Source organism: Elaeis guineensis, chromosome 14 (genome assembly GCF_000442705.2).
Source record: "Elaeis guineensis isolate ETL-2024a chromosome 14, EG11, whole genome shotgun sequence".
In the NCBI taxonomy this organism is placed as follows: Eukaryota; Viridiplantae; Streptophyta; class Magnoliopsida; order Arecales; family Arecaceae; genus Elaeis; species Elaeis guineensis.
The window spans coordinates 35,021,410-35,033,411 of NC_026006.2; the positions used below are offsets into that span (position 1 = coordinate 35,021,410).

Here is a 12,002-nt window from a genome sequence, read left to right on the forward strand (position 1 = left end):
GTCCCTCTTTAAGTTTAAGATTAAGTTCCAAGGAACAGAATTACATAGCTTTATAATTCATGATTGGAATTAATATACCTCGGAATCGACCACAGCCAATGTGGCAAACTGACGAAATCAGGCCTCACCACGAAGCCTCTACCCTAACGAAGCAACTCCCATCACATGGCCAACCCATAGGCACACAAAGATGCCCAGATCTCCCCCCATATGGCGACAACTCGACCATGATCGCAAATGATTTACATAACCGTGGGATGTAGGGGAAGTGGCACACGGAGAATCACCCATGTGATATCTCAGGACACGCAATCAATCATCCGAAATGGCCGATCTGCACATCCAAAATTTCCACAGCGACGAATACCAACCCTCACCTATATAAGCCACCCCCGGGAAGCTCTAGGTAAGTTCTAAGTTCTAAGACCAAGTCCAAGGCTAAGTTCTAAGTCCTAACTGCTCTTGAATTCTTATCACTCTACCACTCTCAAGCACCTTCGCTGTTCCTTGAGAGTTATCTGACTTAGAACATCTGGGGATCCCTACCTGATACTCTCCAACACTCTACCAGCACTTCCTTGTCTATGTTGTCTCAGACCCAACATCGATGCAAAAGTCTGAGCGAGCCTCTTCCCATCCACCTCTCGGGTGCAATCAGCTTTGCGACGATCATCTCCAAGTCCCTATGACCACCGTCCACCAACCTAGGAGGCACATTGAGATCTCCAATCAACTCCTCCAATCCACTCATCACCTTGTCGAGCTCTCTAGCACATCAACCAGCTCAACACGTTAGTCAGATAGGCTCCTAGGGGCAACAAAAGTAATTATTGTGTTGTGGTCAATTCTTTGACATGACATATTTGATTTTGTTATGTCATTTCTTTTATTTCTGCATAAATCTGAATTGTAATGCTTTTTAAATTTTTACTTCCACTGGTAAATTCATAGTTGCTTGTTGAATATGCTTAAGATCATATATTCTTTATTAATTATATGTGTGTTGCAGCTTACTTTGTCAAGGGGCGTGCCTTGTGCCTAGGCTCCAAGAAACCTTGGTGCCTTTGTGCACATTGAGCCTTTGATAGCTTTGTCTCAAGCAATATCTTTTTTCCTTAAAAAAAGATGTTATTTGAGATAAGAATTAGGAGAAAGTAAATCATGAGGTAACGCAAAGTTTCTTCTAGAAACTACTGCTATCATCTTTAACTGTCGATAAATTTATTCCCATATATAAACCCACAAAGGTGACCATCTAGCAATTTATGTTCTAATATTTTAAGTTTCCTGTATAATCAGTTATTATTACTCTGGCCACTTGAGTGACCATGCTCCTCTAAATTTTAGAGCAAAATTTATCATGGATCCTCAAAATCTACTATAGCAAATATACATTACATTTAGGGTTGAGATTTAGGAACATCATTATGCAGTCAGCATACTTTTCTTGGCAGATATGCATCTGGGCTTTAGCCATATGTTTTGCTTTGTATTTTGTTGGCCCCTACAATAAACAATTGAAAGATTGTGACAAGTTCCTCATCAAGGGTTTTGACCACTGGTTATCTTCAAGATGTTGTCCTACTATTGTGCTAATAAAATACCAATTTTGGACAGACTGGTCAAACCATTCACCAATGATGTCCCACCAATACCTGTATTTTTCTCTACTTTTGTTTTCATCTATTTTTTTCTCCATTTCATCCTCCAATCCCTAGATTTACCTCCATGCTTATTTTCTGTTCCTTTATAAACTTCCCTTCACAAGATTGATGGCAAGAAGCTGACAAATGTAAGACACTTGAAACAATTCTAGCAAGTTGTTGAAGTGTAAGTTGATGAACTTATATAGGTATGAATGGTTAGCATGAATGAAAGGTCCCAAACATTCGATGGCTGCAAAAGGATGAAATGCATAATAAAAGACTTTTTCCATTGCCGATCACAACTCGGAAAAGGCTAAAGAAGGATGAACAAATAGAATGGTTGTCTTGTCCATTGGTCATAGAGAAGTTTTGGGCTGTTGGATGGCCTATCTTGATGATCAATCAAGGAATCAAAAGTCTGACATAGAACCAACACTAATAGGCAGCAAAGTCTAAACGTTCCAACTTTGAGTTGTTTGACGATTTCATGGTAAGGGTACAACAAAGGTTGTGACACGGCTAAGCAAAGTATGTTGTGCTAGTACCGGAACCTGTATCGACCGCCAGATGGTCAAGTGTGGTACCGTGCCATTCCGTTCTTGGATCATATCGACATACCCAAAGTCGATGAGGAAGGGGGAGAGGGAGAAGGAAAGAGAGGAAATGAGAGAAAGAGAGGAAGGCAGAGGGTGGAAGGGAGGGAGAGGGGACTTGAAGGCAGAGGGTGGAAGGGAGGGAGAGGGGCATTCAAGTCCCCTCTCCTCCAGTTGCACGAAAACAAGGGTTCATTGGAGAGAGAGTGGGGGGGGGAGGGAGGGAGGAGGGAGAGAGAGGCCGAGAGAGGCAGAGAAAAGGCTTTCAAGCCCCCTCTCCTCTGGCCACACGAAAACAAAGTGATGCCCCTGTTTCATTGTGGATGGAGAGAGAGAGAGAGGATAGGACAGGAATAGGGAGGGAGGGAGAGGGAAAGAGGGACTTGAAAGAGAGAGAGAGAGAGAGAGAGAGGGCTTTGGAGCCCCTCCTTTGCAGGCCGCAACAGCACGAACTGGGGCACTCCTATTTTGTTGGAGAGAGAGAGAGAGATAAAGAAGAAGAGGAGAGGGAGGAAGAGGCAGAGAGGGAGGGGGGGGAGGTCGATAGAGGGCTTTCAAGCCCCCCCCCTCCTCCACAGGCTGCAACCGCACCAACACAGGTGCCCTTATTTCATTCCTCTCCTTTCTTCTTGCTCTCTCTCCCTACCTCACTGCATTTCTCAAACCAAGGAATGAAACCATGCCGATCTTACCCCAATATGGTTTGGGGCAGTACGACATCTCATGCTGCCAAGTGCTAACAATCACTAAACTAGTGATGTAGAAGTTTAATGGGCAACAAGAAATTCCACCATAGAAGCCTCAAAGTGGTGTTAGTGTAATCATTGCAAGCTCCAAGAACATGAAACTAGAGAAGCAAGTGCCAATGTGAATGCACAATTCCAGCAGGGTATAAAACCTAATAGTATGCTAGGGGAGGCTTGCATCTTGTGAGCAAGGCATCAGACCAAGGATGGTATAGGTGCATACTCAAGAAGCTACAAAGAATAAGACTACAACCAATGAGCATAAGTATAAAGGTGCTTGCAGAGGCTTGCACTTGTCAGCAAGGCATCAGACTAAAAAGACTACCATCTTTACACTCAAATATGTGTAGATATATACAGAGAATAAGACTAAGAAGAATATCAGTAGAAAAGGTACCATATTCTCTAGCAGTCATAGCAATAGATCATAAATTTAATTGATTCTTTTGATTGTTGGGGTGTTTCAAATAAAACTGATATTTGTCTACAGATTTTTTTGTCCTTCTTTTTCTTCTTTCTACCTTCTCATAGTTCACCATTTACCCTTTTGTTCTGTTCACCTTCTTCCCTTCCAGGGGGGCTGGGTGGGTTGTGATGTGAAATTATAAAGCATGCATACTTAACTATGACAAAAAAAAAAAGCTCAGTTTGTATTATTTGTGAAATATATGAATGTTATACCTTACTATTACCTTCCTCCATGACAAAAAGCATATGAAAGGAAAAGGCATGTTATAGTTTATCAAGCATCCTTTCCAAGAAAGTATCTCACATATTCATGGCACCAGAAATGTTGAAAAGGCTTCAGATTAATTTTAGAGATCTCAAAATTGTATAATGAGGGCTCTGGAAAAATTCAGGAATACACATTCCAGAAGAGGCCAAACCTGGATTGGCTGATGCACCTTCAGATCCCACATGACCTGTTGATGGTGATGATGAAGATTGATGTGGTTGTCTAACAACCAGATGCAGTGTGTGACCATCTTCCACATCTTAGTCATCTATACTAAGGAACTAGAGTCCAAGAATTGACTCAATAATATAACTACTTTATGCAGTTGAGGCAATATATAACACAGTGCAGCACCAGATCTCAAAGATCAAACCAAAAACCAATTGACACCTTACCAGCAAAATTAACAGATAAAAGTGAATTAAATATCACAATTATAGCAGCTTAAAAAAGAAAACAGTGCATAAGCAATGCAATGTTAATCAGCATTAAAATCACCAATGACAATATCATATAAGATGTGAATTTAGCTACATAGAAGAACTTAAAATTTTATATGCATTCAAATGCATGCGTATTACTGAGAGACAAGTATATTCAAATTCCAAACTTCCATTGCTTTTTACCCGCATCATCCTCTAAAGATAAAATAAAAAATAATAGAAATTGATCTCTAATTTTTTTAAAGAGAGGATATCTCCATTCTAATGAAGAGATATGGTAATTCAAAAAAGACTTTTAGTAAAAGAAGACTGGAAGTTGGCATGCTGAAAAGGCCAACAGAGAGCATTTGAAAATCCTTCAACTCTTTAATCTTTTGCTCAAAGCTATCATTTAAGCATTAATGTAAAAAAAGGGCAATGGCTCCCACCATTGCAGGGTTTGGAGAGGATCAGATGTATGCAGCCTTATGCCCGCGTGCAGAGGTTCTATGTTTTGAACCCGTGACCTCCAGATCAAAATAGAGCAACCTTACTATTGCGCCAAGGCTCACCCTCCATTTAAGCACAAGTGTACCAGTCAAATATATATAAGTTCAAGAGAAAAGTAGCTATTCTGGCACTTGCATGAACTGTTTACAAAGTAATACCCTGTGAGTTCTCCCACTTGCTAGCTAAATAACCTTTGATGCATTTTCCCCGAACTTTGCACCATCAGCTATGCCTAAAACATGCATCAAACACACAGTAGACTAGTAAATGGAAAGAACTTCTCGAAAAAGATTTTCAAACCCAATGGCACAAACAATAGAAACAAAATTATCCAATAACCATGTACAGATTCAGTCATTGTTACCTTCCATGTCTACAATTGTAAAATTTAATGCCATCAATTTCCTAGGTGTGTCTAGATTTGCCAGAGTTATTGGACCCAAATATAAAGTGTTCATGGCATGTCAGAGTCACATATAAATGAATTAGGAAGCATAGGAGTAGAATGCTGTTAGTGCAGAGTGAAGGAGATGGTTTGAAATGATTTTACAAGTATGATGAAGCCCAGAAACTGGAGATGCACCAACAGCCCTGAAATAATAAATTCTGAAGGATACGATATGCAGAGAGGAGTTCATCATCTTTCAAAACCTTCCCACGACAGATTAGACGCTGTTGTTCTGATACTACACCAGTGACAGTAGCTATTTGCTCCTTCAGCATTAAAATAGGCACCTGTATGGAAAAAAATTATCAAAAGTCCTGAAACATACACATAAGTCATAACAACAGAAAACAATGACAAAGTCCGTTGGGCAAAGATCACAATCTACCAACATGATTTTAAGATGCCATAGGACAATCAAAGACATGCATGAGCATGCATAAACACATCCATCTAAACTGCCATATAGATATACATATGTACAGCAATATATATGTATTTATGCATCTAGAAATTGAAAGATAATGCAACACACCCATTTATAAACACCTGTGTATAAAAACTGGGAATGGTTTAAAAAGGAAGGATGGGGCCCCAGGCAATATGGAAGAAAGGCTACAGAAAAATGGTTTCCAGTAAAAATAGCCCGCATAATGTCGTTTCTTCATGAAAATTGCGCCCTTTAAAAACACGACATAAGTTTTCTTTCTTTTATTCTTCGTATTTTTTGCTTGTTAATGAAAGGAGGGTGATATGCACCTTTAATCTATAAAGTCAAATACATGAAAGCACACTAAGGAAAAATGAAACCTAATCCCTGAAACCCAAAGCACCCAAGGAAATCCTCTGACATTGCTCCCCAACAAAGAGAATGACCAACAAAAATAACAGGGTATAAAAGGAGAACAAGGAGAAATGAATGCAGGGAAAAATGGAAAGAAAATACAAACAAGGGAAATCTAACATTGTCAAAAAATTTTAAAAAAAAACTCCTTCCTCACTACTAAATCTTTTAGTCAAAAGCAGCTAATACATCAAACCAGAATCTCGCAGTCACGCGCCCCCCACACACACACCCCCCCCCACCCCACCCAAACCAACCCTTGAAAATGACTTAATTTGCCACTCCTCTTTAATACTTCCAAGCCAGTTTCTTCTCAAATAGTTCAGCCAAAATAAGGTTTTAATGTAACTTTGGAAAAGTAATACCTCCATTGTTGCACTTAGGCCCATTCGGTCTATAACAAGAAACTCTCCAAAGTACTTGAAAGCCTGCATTGTGCCCCAAAATCAATGAATCCAACAAAAACTATTTGCCTACTTTGACAGCTAGCCGACTAATACCCTAAGGACATTTGCATGAAGAACAGCCGGTGACATCTTCGTCATTCTTCTCCATATCCCTACTAAGTTAATCAACTACCACTGCTGCCCTTCCACAAATATATAGAACTTGATGGGCAGCCTTTCTTTCAAAGGACTTTAGCAGCAGACTTCTAATCCCTCCAATTTTACTTACCAAGAAAATGCCTGTAGATCCAATTTCAGTCTCCAAGATTCCAACAGGAAGCCTTAAGGCTAAGTAGACAGCATGTCCGATATTATGCACGCCTCCAAGAGGACCTGCTCTTCATGGTGAGGCCCATAAAATACAGTCAATAACTATAGTCTGCTAAACCTGGAACCATTAACATTTGCCGGAATGGCATATTTGAGCTCAAATAAAACCATCTGACATCAGTTGGGCATAGATCCAATGTCAAACCATCCGTGCAAGCTCACCAATGACATCTAAAACTACATCTCTCTCCCTCAATATCAACAATTTCCTATATTCCAAAATAATGTCTTGCAAACACCATATCTTGGTTCCTTATCTTAACCTGATTTGTACCTAACAAATAACTGCTGCTTCAAATGAAATAGAAATTAAACTCTGCTTCTAATTGCAGTGTACATTCCATAGACTACGAGTTGCAACAGATAACCACACCCAACCAGCAAGCCTGGGCCACAAACTTCAAAGCCCGTGATAAAAACAGAGAATTCCAGCTAGTCCACATCCCAAATTTACATTAGATTCTTAAGAAATCACCAATTCAGTTTTCACTTTGAAATATGAAGACCCTAGTTACCAATGTATTTGATGTGGTAGGTACTGACCTACACACCTCTCAAGTTTATCCCAACATAGGGTCAACATTGTCATGCAGCTCATGCCCAATCATTAGATAGGGAAACTACAACACTAGTTGCATCTCGCCATGGTCTGGGAAGCAAGGTGATCGCTAGCCAATCATGGTTCAATTATCATCCTATCTAGGATTCCCTTCTCTTTTCCCATTAGTCCTTTCGTTCAACTCAATCTTTACCGTTCTTGCCTTCCCTTTCCCTCCCCATTTCTCTTGTTCCTCTTATATTTTCTCCTTTCACCCTTCCTTTTTTACCATTCAAGCATGGTCAGATGTTATAATTTTCCTCGATCCACATCTTCCTCATCCCTTCTCCTCTTCCACCTCTTTTTTTTTTTCTTTCTATTTTGATGATTTGTATTTCTTCCCCTTACATTTCTGCTTCCCCCACTCTTTAACATTCAATAATGGTCAGATGTTGTAACTTTCCTCCATCCACATATTCCTCATCCCTTTTCCTCTTCCTCCTCTTCTCTTGTCAGGAAAAAGGTTGGTACAGGAAAAGCAGAAACCTGAATAACATATAAGAAGCAGTTGGTTGGGATGATGAAGCAAGCAAATCCATGTGAACAATCATAACATAGCTTTTCAGATTAAGCTTGATCTCATTTACCATACCTCTCAAGGCTGTACCTCATGAAATCACTTATACTCTAGCAAACAAGTATATGAGCAGAAATGAAATAATAAAAGGCATAAAATGCCACCATAGAACAAGGCACAAGAGAAGATTTAAATCATCTGTATAATATCATATATTGAATAAGAGCCATTGAAAAAAAAATCATACACCATTAAAAAAATGTGAAAAGGAGGATTTGTTTTCCAATACACATGAAAACAGAAATTGCATGGGAAAAGTTATGATAGGTAACAACAAATTGGAAAATCCAGGTTGTACATTTAAAGGATTTTGCATTTAAAGTAAGCAACAACTGTTGTCAAAAATACATCAATAAGCTAACATATCAACATGATGAGTAATTACACAATTATTTGGAAATGGAAAGGGGAAAAAGAGAGAAGAGAATACAATTGATCATTTGATGAACCTACAATATGCCAAGTAAATGAAAAATGAAATACTTACACATTTATTCACTCGCAAAGTGTATGTCTGAGAATCCAAAGTTTTAATTTTTATCTCGACAGTAGTCTCAGAATCTTCAGTAACATCACCATGTGATGTAGTTATATCACGTGCGCCATTTGTTCCCATCTCTTCCAAAGTTCAAAAGAACCTACAGGAAAAAAACTAAATTATTTTATTTGATGAGATGGATAGCATCACTGGTATATGCTCTATAAACAAGACCAGCATAAATATTGTATAAGTTATAAGAGGAAAAAAATGCAAGTGAACATATTGCAAAGTTAGCATTACCTATCAACCATGGATTAACAAGTTACTATCGTCTCAGAAACCAAGTGCCATTAGAAAATGAAGCAAATGTGAGCTTACACAAAATAAGTTGTTTTATTCTGAATAAAATCATGTATCCATTGATAGAAAAACATTCTTACAGTCAGACTTTATCTCATAAACTGTAGCACTTAAGTCTAAATGATTTTCAATAAAAAAGTATTCTATTACAAGCAAGTCCTTCTAGCACAGTTTAGCAAAAACTCTATGGGTGCAAAGAAAACCATGGTTTGTTGTACCCAGCCCATACCGCCATCTATAGTGCCGAATATGGGGCATACATACTAGTAGGCTATAGAGACTTGGTACACGGCTTGTATCAAGTGTTAGTACCAAGGCGTGTATCGTACCAACACTCGGTACAGGGTGTAGCGGTTGGGTATCAATATGGAGTGAATACTGAGACTACAAACCATGGAAAAAAAAAAAACTATGGAATCTTGAATCTCCAAGTTCATTAGCAATGCCTTCACCTGTTTGCCAAACTAAAAAGCAGGAAAAGCTGTAAAAAGATGACACATAAGGTGGAAAAAGTTCTAAAGTAATCTGAAACAATGAGAAACAGTGGAAGCAAGGAAACATAGACCACGATCCACAAAATTGAAAACCTGTCTAAAGTAAGATTGATGCCGAATTTGGGTAGATAAATATTCATTCCTCCCCACTTTTCCCCTATCTATTTCATCATCATGCTCTGCAGTCACTACCTTCCTCTTCTTAGCTTGTGCAGCCTCTACTCCCTACTCTATGCTCACTCCCCAGGATAATTTTGCATTTTCCTATGCTCAGTCACTTGACTGACTCCCAGTCTAAGGTCAAAAACCTGCCATACCAAATTGCATTTATGGGTTCAGAATGTGGATATTTCAGCTCAATATCCAAGTCAATGAGTTTGTCCAAAACCTTCCGAAGTTTTTTGTCCCAAAGCACCCAAAACATTTCAAAACAAGAATGTCACATATACCCATGCAGATGAATCGATTCTGCTGAATCCATGAGAAAGTTAATCAAACAATAACGAACTGTTCAAGACCTTAGCAATGGATAGGTCAGGTAAGTTATTTATTTATTTTTTTTTGTCTTTCAAATGTTACAATATGAAAAATAGGCTGTCATGGATGTGGTTGGATTCATTTCAGCCAGAAATGCTTTTTTTCACTCAAACCATACAAACCAAGACAGTTCAAGCAGATAGAGACTGATGTACATCTGTTAGAACTTACATTTTTTTTAAGTTCCCATTGCTAATAAAACAAAAACTTATTTCAGATTGCCTGCCAAAATCTATCACTGCAAGAAAGTACAAGACAAATGAGGCATTCCATCCAACTCAAGTTTAACACATCTAATCCAAGCCTTGTTAATTACATAATTGGCACATCATAATGTGTTCCTATATGTGTGACACAATGACCATCAACGAGGCTTATTCCACGTTTCCATGGTCAGTTCCGCAAATCCGCCTTCTTCCAAATATCTAGGCTCAGCTTTATTGAGAGATATATTTTCATCAATGAAAGCTTTTTCAAAAAAAAAATGTTTTTCAGGCTCAAAGGTTGTCCACAGCGATCCCCGCGCTCTTTCAAACCTTCAAAATAATCCAAGCCCTAGGTCTCCTCTAATCATAAGGGTGTGCAATTTAATTAATTATGTCATTCTCAACTATGTTAGAGTTGTAGCAAGAAAGAGGCTGAGAACACAACTTTAAGCTGTGATGGATCCAAAGAAGAATCAAACAGATTCTTGCCTCGGACTACCAGAAAACTATGCCAAGATTCTGAGATCGGTAATATAAAGAACTCCAAAAAGGAGTCATGGGAACACGAACTAGCATACGGGTGTCCTAACAGACTCAACAGTATTCATTTAACCCAATCTTGATGTACGATATGTTCTTGCAAGCAAAATATCTTGATACAGATTTATTACTTTCAGCACGCATACCTTATTCCGAAATGGTCCACTCCAAATTACTAGCATTCAAGAATCAGATATATCATATAGGGCATCAAAATTTAAAACCCCACCCAAGAAACCAAGAAACATCCGAAACCCAGTATACCAAACCAGCACATCCGTAGCTGAATAATAGAAAATCACGTAAGGATCAGATTTTTGGAGCTCTCGGAACGTCGATCACTAAATTTCACCCATAAAAATGCAGAAAAGACGCCCACCTTTACTAAGAGATGAGAAGTTTTCAAGAATCTAATTCTCCAAAACATGAACCAACGACGAACGACCAACCTCGCAACGATATCAAATAACAGCCGAAAAACCTAATTCGAAAAGATATAGTCGATTCAAGACCAGAAAAAGAATCGATTGGGGAGATCTCTATTACCTGATTCGATGGCCGCGCTCGGAGGTCAAGGCCCTAGGAGAGAACGAGGAAAGGGGGCGGAAGGGGAATCCGATTACGGGCTGCTCTCTCTCTCTCTCTTCCTTCGTCCCCTTCTACACTTCGTTGTCTCACTATTAAAAGACGAATACTTTAATAGAAGGCATTGAGATTTCGTATTTATAACCTTCCGTCGTTCGTAAGAGATTTTTTTTCTTTTTTTTCTTTTTTCTTTTTTACACTGTCCCGGCGTGTGCCGTTGGCCCGTTGGCCTTCGAAATTGTCTAAAATCCAGATACCCCCGCGAGCCGTTGGATTGGTGATTGAAGGTGATGGGGTCTTTTTTGGGTAGAGTCCACGGTGGAGTTAAAAACGGTGGCTATTAAACTGCGTGCTCTAAAGATTATATGACAATGGGAAAATTATAGGAGGCAATAATCTAGATGCAATTAGTGCTTCACGAGGAAAGAGCCCCGTTCACTAACTGTTGCGTTTTGGTTTGCCGAAAAGATGTTCGTGTTTTTGTCATCCATCCGAGTGCTTGGAGAGGATTGCGCGTATGGTTGGAGTAATAAATGGAAGGAATATTGGGAAAAATATGATGTACGGAGATGTTAGCAATTAAGAAAATTAAAATGGTTAGATGCACAAATGGTTGGCCTAGCTCCAAGTCAAGAGTTCAGGCGAAAGCCCATCTAAAGATCTTCAATTTCCCGATATCATTTCTCTTGAAATTTTGAAATAAAAGTTTCACCTCAGTGATGGTCAAAGCGCCGTTCTAATCTGATTAAGCATCGTGAAAAAGCCACGTGTCTCATTGAGTCCGTTTGAGAGTAATTAATGCTCGTTAAGAATGTGACCATGATATTAGTGACGGTTATGCCAATTTAGCAATTATTGCATGATTAAAATAGTTTATACAAAGGAGGAACTGAGGAACCCTTAGGT

The 12,002-nt window shown here is 39.0% G+C and overlaps 1 long non-coding RNA gene and 1 pseudogene across 1 annotated transcript; one reads left to right on the plus strand and one right to left on the minus strand.

Moving 5' to 3' along the window:
* LOC140853778 (uncharacterized) overlaps positions 1-12,002 on the plus strand; it is a 55,864-nt pseudogene that overhangs the window by 22,367 nt on the left and 21,495 nt on the right.
* Positions 3,829-11,214, minus strand: LOC140853805 (uncharacterized). Its single transcript, XR_012136903.1, has 4 exons — positions 11,058-11,214; positions 8,381-8,531; positions 5,271-5,388; positions 3,829-3,980 (listed from the first exon to the last, which is right to left on the minus strand). It is a non-coding gene; the product is annotated as an uncharacterized lncRNA (long non-coding RNA).